Source organism: Hibiscus syriacus, unplaced genomic scaffold (assembly GCF_006381635.1).
Source record: "Hibiscus syriacus cultivar Baekdansim isolate YM2019G1 unplaced genomic scaffold, ASM638163v2 tig00111848_pilon, whole genome shotgun sequence".
NCBI lineage: Eukaryota > Viridiplantae > Streptophyta > Magnoliopsida > Malvales > Malvaceae > Hibiscus > Hibiscus syriacus.
Genome location: NW_024063201.1, coordinates 4,031,807 through 4,041,847, shown reverse-complemented (window position 1 = coordinate 4,041,847; position 10,041 = coordinate 4,031,807).

Sequence of the window (10,041 nt, the reverse complement as noted above, 5' to 3'; positions counted from 1 at the left end):
TCAAACAATTCAAATGTTGAAACAATATTCATTTTGTTCAAAGTTTAAAGCTAAACATAAAATCAAGCATCCGGATCGGTAGGTGGAAAACGGGCTCGCATAGCAGCCATTTCAGAGTTAGTTCATTAATAAGAGCATTGGTGCTTCATTGTTTGCACGCATCTCCTGAAGAATCTCTAATTGTTGAGCTCCCATTGTGGATAAATGAGACTCTATAGAGGAAAAGCGCGAATCCATTGTAGCATAACGGAAATCAAATGTCTCCATGAAGGATTGAAAATATGGAGGCATTTGAGTCGATTGTTGTGCGTGCTCCTAGGGTTGTTCAGGTTCTTCTTCAGCTTCATCAATATCCCTCATTAATTGTTCAAATTCGGATCTTTGTCAGCTTCGGGTGGAGCTTGTGAAGAACTAGCTCCCGGAGTAGAAGATCGAACCCATGCAACCGGTTCCTTATTTTTGACCCATCCCGCTCTTGTTAAAGAAAGAAGATTGATTTGTTTCTTAAGAGGAAATGAGGCATCTAGACCAACTCGGAGTTCAGCTTTAGAAAATAGATTACTAAGAATACAACCGTAAACTAGTGAAGAACAAAGTTTCTTATTTGGCACTAGGTTAACGGTTTCAACAATTTCAGCAAAGATAATCTCGGAGAGGTTTATTTTTATATTGTTTTCAAAACAGTGCAACCACCAAAGATCTAAAGCTCTAAGAGTGAATATCGACCCCCGGATGGTCAAAACCACCAAGTGATCATGATGAAGGAAACGCTCATGGAGATCTAAAACATTGCACTATCATTCCGTTTATATCGTGAGCCTAAACTTGTTTTTCGTTTGATAAACCTTTATTATCCAAGCCTAAGGCATTGGCTATGTAATCCGGATCAAGATGGAAATATTGACCTAGGAGGTAGGAACGCACTCCTATGGTTTTGGTTTTGTCACGATTTTTGATACAAACGGCATTACAGTAGAAGATACGAACAAGTTGATGATAGACAATAGGTTCAAGTTCGAAAAGTTTATCAAATTTCCATTCGTGCAAGATAGGGAGATATTTAAAGTTAATGTCAACCATAGTTTGAAGAGATGGGATACGTTCTTCCCTAATCTTATACGAGTCAAAATATTGGTAAAACCAATAACGATAATCTTTAGGACCGGTTGATTGAAACAAGAATTTGGATAGTCAAGTTAGGATCAAGATTTGGAATAGGATTTTGAGGAATAGGAGGAGGATTGGTTGACGACTAGAACGACTAGATGAAGACCTAGGACGTTTAGGATTTGACATGGTGAAGGAAATCGGAATAGATAGAATAACCTGCAATTTTTAAAACAGATGTATGCAATTCAATTAATCCCAAAACTCAAATGAGTCCTCAATATTTCAAGATTCTCTAAATCAATCCTAATGGGCAAAGTTTTTGAAAAACTTTTGAAAAATATGGTTTTGAGAAACAATATATGTATAGTTTTTAATAACAACAACATAATTTAATCAAAACACAATAATTTGAAAAATAACATTTTTTTTATTTCGAAAATTTAAAAAATTTTGAAAAATTCTTGTGTTTTTGATGAAATTAGTTGTAACATCTAGTTTCTAATCCCTAAATAAGTAATGCCCGATCACTATTTCAACCTAGAACTAATTACAACTAATCCTATGTTCAAAAATAATGAAATAGAGAGTTTAGAAAAATTACCTTGAAAGATGAAGATTGAGGGGATTTAGATGTTGTTTGCACGACTTTAATGATTTCAACAGGTTTAGAAGATGATATTTGAAGTAAATTCCGATTAATATCGTCGATTTGAGACAAAAATGGAGATTTGAGGGTGTAGGAGGTGAAAAACGGCGGAAGAGAGGGAGAGAAGAGGGTTTTGGGATTTTGGGGGTGTTCTGCTCGATTTTAACAGAACCCCAGGGGGGTATCAATTCCCCTGTGGGGGCTAAAATATAATTTTTTAAGCACAAAATGCTAAATTAATCTTTTCTAGTGGTATTGGCAACTCATATATCAAACATTAATTATGTTCAAACAATTAATCTTTAATCGATTTTTGAACATAAAATTAATTTTCATTAAGAATCACAAACTCCCCCTAACTAATAGCAAGAATGCAATCAAAAATTATTATTATAAGCATTTTTCAAGATTTATTAAAAGTGCTAAAATTATTTTAAACACTAAGTGAAGATAGGTTGGTCAAACCTAATTCTCTCCTAAGTGTCCAAAATCTTTCCTTGTCTAAGGGTTTTGTAAAGATATCCGCTAATTGGTGCAAAGTATCAACAAATTCTAGAACTACATCTTCCTTAGTGACATGGTTCTAATGAAGTGATGTCTTATTTCAATGTGCTTAGTTCTAGAGTGTGGATGGGATTTTTAGTGAGACAAATAGCACTAGTATTGTCACACTTGATAGGAATGGTACCTACTTCAATTCCATAATCAAAAAGTTGTTGTTTCATCCATAAAACTTGTGCCACAGCAACTACCGGCTGAAATGTATTCCGCTTCAGTGGTGGATAATGCAACACAATTTTGTTTCTTTGAAAACCAAGAAATCAACATATTTCCAAGGAATGACAAGTACGGAGGTGCTTTTCCTATCTAATTTGCATCCTCCATAATCCGCATCAGAAAAGGCATGCAAGCTAAAGCTAGAGTCTCTAGGATACCAAAGTCTTAAACTAGGAGTGTCCTTAAGGTATCTAAAGATTCTCTTAACAGCTAGTAAATGTGATTCCTTAGGACATGATTGAAATCTAGCACAAAGCAAACACTAAACATAATGTCCGGTCTACTTGCAGTTAGATAAAGCAAAGAGCCAATCATTGACCTATATAATTTAACATCTACACATTTACCTCCTTCATCTAAGTCAAGCTTTGTTGAAGAGCTCATTGGAGTGTTATGAGGTTTCCCATTTTCCAGTCCAAATTTCTTGAGCATATCTTTGACGTACTTAGCTTGATTAATGAAGATGCCATCTTTTCTTTGCTTGATTGGAGTCCCAAGAAAAATGAGAGCTCCCCCATCATGTCATCTCAAACTCACTTTGCATTAGCTTAGAAAATTCTTGGCAAAGAACATCATTAGTAGAACCAAATATTATATCATCAACATAAATTTGAACTACTAATAAATCTTTACCTTTTCTCTTTAAAAACAATGTAGTGTCAACCTTTCCTTTTAAAAATCTTTTTCAATTAAAAAATTTGACAATCTTTCATACCAAGCTCTAGGAGCTTGTTTTAAACCATAAAGAGCTTTTGTCAATTTTAAAACATGATCCGGAAAATTTGAATCTTCAAAACCTGGAGGTTGTTCCACGTACACTTCTTCTTTTATAAACCATTTAAAAATGCACTTTTAACATCCATTTGATATAATTTAAATTCATTGAAACATGCAAATGCCAATAACATTCTAATTGCTTCATCCTAGCTCGGGAGCGTATGTTTCATCGTAGTCTATGCCCTCTTCTTGAGTATACCCTTGAGCAACAAGTCTAGCCTTGTTTCTCACTATATTACCACTTTCATCAAGTTTATTTCTAAAAACCCATCTAGTACCTACAGTAGATTTATTACTAGGCCTTTCAACTATTGTCCATACTTTACTTCTCTCAAATTGATTTAATTCTTCTTGCATAGCCATAATCCAATGTTCATCTTTTAATGCTTCTTTGATGTTCTTAGGCTCTATGCATGAAAATACAACATAATTACAGATATTTCTAAGAGAAGATCGAGTAGTTACCCCTTTTGATGGATCACCTATAATTTCACCATCCTTGACATAGTTGTACTCTCTTGGAAAAGATACTTCCCTTTCTTCAATGGTTGGATTCTCGAGGGGATCATGAGTTTCCTCATCTTTTGTTTCTTCCTTTGATGATGATTCTCCAACGTCATTTCTAACGTCATTTGCTTGTACAATACCTACATCATCATTAACAGAAGAATCCTTCCTCGGAAGGGGATTATCATCGAAAACAACATGTATAGACTCTTCTACAACTAAAGTTCTTTTTAAATACCCGATAAGCTTTAGAATTTAAGGAATAACCCAGAAAAATTCCTTCATCACTTTTAGCATCAATTTACCAAGATTTTCTTTACCGTTGTTTAAAAACAAAACATTTACATCCAAAAGGATGAAATAGCTAATGTTAGGCTTTTTATTTTGAGAATTTCATATGGAGTTTTCTTTAAAATTGGCCTAATCATTACTCGATTCACAACATAACAAGCGGTATTTGTGGCTTCCGCCCAAAAATATTTTGGCAAATTATTTTCACAAAGCATGGTTCTAGCCATTTCTTCTAAAGTTCGATTTTTCCTCTCAACAACTCCATTTTGTTGAGGGGTTCTAGGTGCTGAAAAATGTGGCTAATACCATTAGAATTACAAAACTCAATAAATCCAAGATTTTCAAATTCAGTTCCATGATCACTTCTAACACTAGTGATAGAGTAACCTTTTTCATTTTGGATTATTTTTGAAAATGTGATGAATTTTCTAATGCTTCATCTTTAGTACTTAAGAATAGAACCCAAGTGTATCTAGAATAGTCATCTACCAAGACAAATGCATATTGTTTTCCACCCAAGCTAGTAGTTCTAGTTGGCCCAAAAAGATCTAAATGGATCAATTGTAATACTCTACTAGTTGATACATCATTAATAGATTTAAAAGAAACTCGTTTTTGTTTTCCTTTAGCACAAGCATCACAGATTTTATCATTATCAAATTTAAGCTTAGGCAATCCTCTTACTAAGTCTCCTTGAATTAATCGTTGCAAAAACACTTATACTAGCAGACCTAGTCTCCTATGCCATAACCAACTATCATGCTCATCCTTAGCAACTAGGCATAAATTAGTCATATCAATAGAATCTAAATGCACCATGTAAATGTTTCCTATTCTATGACCAACAAGCATAATCCGATTAGATGCAATGTCAATGACTTTACAACCATTAATTTCAAATAAGACATTGAATCCTTTATCGCATAATTGACTAATACTCAATAGATTATGCTTAATCCATTCACATATAAAACATTCTTAATTTGTATGGAAGAGGTATTACCTATTGTACCAATACCTTCAATGTGACCTTTTGAATTGTCTCCAAAAGTCACTTCTCCTCCATTTTTGGCGTTAGCTCAATGAACCGGCTTTTGTCTCCGGTCATATGTCTTGAGCATCCACTATCAAGGTACCATGAATTTGAATTTGTTTCCCGTGCCTTGTAGCAATGCTCCTTTCCTACAAACATAGATTAATTTTTGATTTTTGGTACCCAAATTCTTTTGGGTCCATATTCATTAGTTTCCAAATCCTAGTCCCCTTAGGTATCCATTGTGTAGGATATTTTTATCTTTAGTAGTAATGAGTTCTTTAGGAACCAACATACTTCTAATGATTTTTCCATTAGAGGTTCTTTGGGGACCTCTATGATTGTAGTTTCTAAAACTTTTTCTAACAAAGTTGGATTTTGAATTTCCACCTTTTTCAAAATGTTTTGTTCCAACTTTATCAAAAGAAGTTTTAAGATCATCAATTTTCTTTTGATGACCATCATTGATCTTTGAAAGTAAATTTTGCAAATCTAAATTTTTCTTTTCAAACTCTTCTAGTTTGATTTGCAAATCTTTGATTTTACTTTCAAGATCGTTGTTGGTTTTGGATATGAGTTTGTTTTCATTTTTCAATTTTGAAACATCATTTTTATATTTAAAAACAATTTCTCATAATCCGAAGCCAACCCATTGTATTCCTCAAATAACTCATCATAAGATAAATCATCAAAATCGGATGAGTTATAGGTTACCTTAGAATCTTCCCCGAATGCCATCAAGCACAAGTTTGCCACTTCTTGTTCCTCTTCATCGGAACCTTCTTCATCGCTCCATGTAGCCACATGAGCCTTGTGCTTATTCTTTGATTGACCCTTCTTCTTCAATTGTGGGCAATCATATTTGACATGCCCTGGCTTTTTGCATTCATAGCAAATGCGGGTCCTTCTCTTTGGTTCATCTTTGAGGCCTTCATTTCGTTTGAATTTTCTTCCTCGGTAAGGTCTCATCATTTTCTGAACCGTTTGGCAAACAATGCCATTTCCTCGTCATCATCAATCATTAGAATCACTCTCATCTTTTGTGGATTTGAGAGCAACTCCAATGTTTTTCTTCTTCTCCTTCTCCTTTGGTGTCTCTTCAACTTTATCAAGGTCCACCTCATCTTCAAGCATCATCTCATGAGTGAGGAGTGAACCGATAAGTTCTTCAAGAGTTAAGGACGATAGGTCCTTAGACTCGATGATTGCCGTCTTCTTGATTGCCATGATTTTGGGAGGGAGTAGACTAACTTCCTCACAAGCTTTTCATTTGAGATGATTTCTCCATATGATTTGAGACCATTGACAATCGTTGAAAATCTATCCGTCATAGCTTTGATGTTCATTTGGTTTCATCCTGAAATTTTCATAGCTATGCGTTAGAATACTAATTTTTGATTTCTTTACCTCATCGGTACCTTCATGTGTGACTTGAAGCTTGTCCCATATTTCTTTGGCGGTTGTACACGATGAAACTCTTCCGTATTCATCTGGTCCAAGAGCACAAAAGATAATATGGATGGCTTTGGAGTTGAGCTGGAACATTTTTGTATCTCCTTCACTCCACAACCTTGGATGAGTGATAGGCTTAATGTATCCTTCTTCTACGGCATTCCATGCTCCCATGTCACTTGCTTGAATGAAGTACATCATTCTATTCTTCCAATAGGCGTAGTTAGCTCCATTGAAGAAAGGAGGCTTGTGACGGGCATCGAATCGAGACCGGAGTCGAAGTTTGAAGCGGAGGCCATTGATGACTTTAATAATCGATATAACTCTTCCCGAATCGACTCAAGAGGCGATAAAACCTTCAAATGAGTTAGGCTCTGATACCAATTGTTGAGTTAATCAAATGACAAAATTGGCCAAGAGGGGGGTGAATTAGCAATAAAAAATTTGTGGAAGCTTTGCAGAAAATTGAAAGTAATTGCACAGCGATTTACAGTGGTTCGACTTTCTCAAACAAAGTCTACGTCCACTACCTTAGCTATCCACACTAAGGATTTTCCAACAAATTCACTAATTTGTTCTTTCTTTTGAGGCCAAAGAGATAACCTTACAATTCCCTCAAGAGTATACCCCAACTCTTGAGAACACTCTTTTTCAAAGAGAAGATTACAAATTTGCAAACTTACAAGAAAACCTCACAAGGTAAGATGTTTGCACAATTCTAGAACAAAGAAAAGAACACTCAAAGATGAATACAATTGAGCACAAAAAGTTTCTGAAAGCAAAATGAATATTGAATGAAAATAGGCTTGAAATGCTCAAACTGAGGTTGATGCTTTCTCTTTGATTCTCTCTTGATTCTAGTTGATGTTTCTTGTTCCTGATCAATGGCTTCTAAGCTTGCTTAAATACACCTTGGATCACTTCTAAACGTTGGGGATGATTAGAGAAGATATTATAGCCGTTTTAGTGTGAAAACATTTAATAAAACAGCTTGGAGCGTGGGGGGAACGGTTCCCCCTTGAAGGGAATCGGTTCCTAAGTGTAAAATTCAAATATTTCGACCGTTGTACAAGGGGGAATCGGTACCCCCTGGGGGGGATCGGTTCCCTCCGAGCATACTGGAATTCTCGGAACAAAACTGTTTAGGGGGGAATCGGTTCCTCCTATGGGGGAATCGGTTCCCTCCGAGCATTCTGGAAATCTCGGAGCCAAACCATTCAGGGGGAATCGGTTCCTCCTATGGGGGGAATCGGTTCCCTATGAGCAATCTGGAATTTTTGGCTTTGAATTGGTTCGAAATACTTTGTAAAATTATTTTGAAATTGTTTTATGATTAAAACTTAATTTTACACTTAAGTAAGGATTAAAAATGATTTTTGAAATATTTGGAGTAATGTTTTGATATTCGAATAGTTATATCGAATATACTTAGAAAATCATTTGGAAAATCTTAAAATCCATTTAACTTAATTTGTTATATCGAAATATCAAAATGTTTCAACACTTTCCTTTCTTATAAAGGACTTCCCTATCGAGTACGTATCCCATAGCCAATCTCCTCAAGGTTCCTTTGTCATTCTCCGTAGCTTCGGTCGGGTAAGCTCAATATTTGACATATTAAAGGATATCATAATACCACGGAAGGCCATCTTCTTCATCTTCCTCAATGTTACAACAATGAGCTAGAGCTTCTCTTATGCTCATTCGGATGGGCATCATTCAAGCATGATTGTTAGCTTTAAACGTTGATGATAACGTAGTCAGGCATCCACCATTTGATTTTCTTCACACAAAAGATAAGTGAAGGTAATTTCTTTAAATTCTTTTATCAAATCCATGATCAAATTCTTGTATTCTATCAGCTTGGAATCTCTAGTCATCCATTCTCCACAAAGCTGAGAAATAACTAAGGTTGAGTTCCTAAATATTTCTAGGATCTTAATTTTGCACTTGATTGTAGCTCAGATTCCCATTATACACACCTTATACTCAACCTTTTTTTTTGTGCATTCGAACACAAGCTAATTGGTAAAAGGATAATGATCTCATTTCGGTGAAACCAGCACTACCCCAATTCTATACCCCACAATATTTAAGGTGCCATCAAAGTTCATCTTTTATACTTCATCTTTTGGGGCTTCTTCTTCTTGTATTTTGGAGATGCACATTAAGTCCTCATTAGGGAACTCAAATTTCACTAGTTCATAATCCTCCAACGCTCTACTTGGTAGGAAGTCTGTAGTGGCACTACCTTTCATTGCCTTTTGGTTTACATAAACTATGTCAAATTTAGACAACAACATCTGCCACCTAGTCATCCTCCCAGTTAAGCTGAGGATTTCATCATGTATTCAACATATCCAACTTCGATATTAACTAGGTAGTGTGATATAAGAAGAAATGGCTCAATCTTTTTATGGTCCATACCAAGGCACAAAACAAATTCTCAATCGGGGAAATCTGAGTCTCACAGTCATGAATTTCTTACTAAGATAGTATATGGCCTTCTATCTCTTTCCAATTTCACCATGTTGTTCTAGTACACACCCCATTGAATTTTCAAAGACCGTTAAGTACAAAATCAATGGATTTCCTAGAATCAAGGGGACTAGAACTGGTGCATTTGATAGGTAGTGCTTGACTTTATCAAAAACCTTCCTAACAACTGTCATCCCAAACTTCTTGTTTTTTCTTTCTCAATAAGCAAAAAATTGGATCACTCTTCTCTGTTACTTGAGATAAATTGGGTAATATAGTTCAGTCTCAAACAAATTCTCATCGGGGAAATCTGAGTCTCACAGTCATGAATTTTACTAGAGTATATGGCCTTCTATCTTTCCAATTTCACCATGTTGTTCTAGTACACACCCCATTGAATTTTCAAAGACCGTTAAGTACAAAATCAATGGATTCCTAGAATCAAGGGGACTAGAATGGTGCATTTTGATAGGTAGTGCTTGACTTTATCAAAAACCTCCTACAACTGTCATCCCAAACTTCTTGTTTTTTTCTTTCTCAATAAGCAAAAAATTGGATCACTCTTCTCTGTTACTTGAGAGATAAATTGGGTAATATAGTTCAGTCTCCATAGAATCCTCGGACTTCTTTAGAGTTTTTGGTGGTGGTAATTCTTGGATTGCCTTAACCTTGTCTAGATCTATCTTATCCCCCTTTTTACCAACTACAAACCCTAGAAATTTCCCTGAAGTGGCTCTAAAAGGTACACTTAGTGAGTTAACTTTCAATTGGTATTTTCTTAACACAAAAATAGCTTCCTTAGAACTCCAACATGTTCTTCTTTGGTTTATGATTTGGAAATCATATCGTCCACATATAATCTATTTCTTTGTGTATCATATCATGGAAAAAAGAGACCATGGTTCATTAATGTTTCCCCTGCATTATTTAATCCGAATGGTATTACCTTGTAGCAAAATGTGCCCCCATT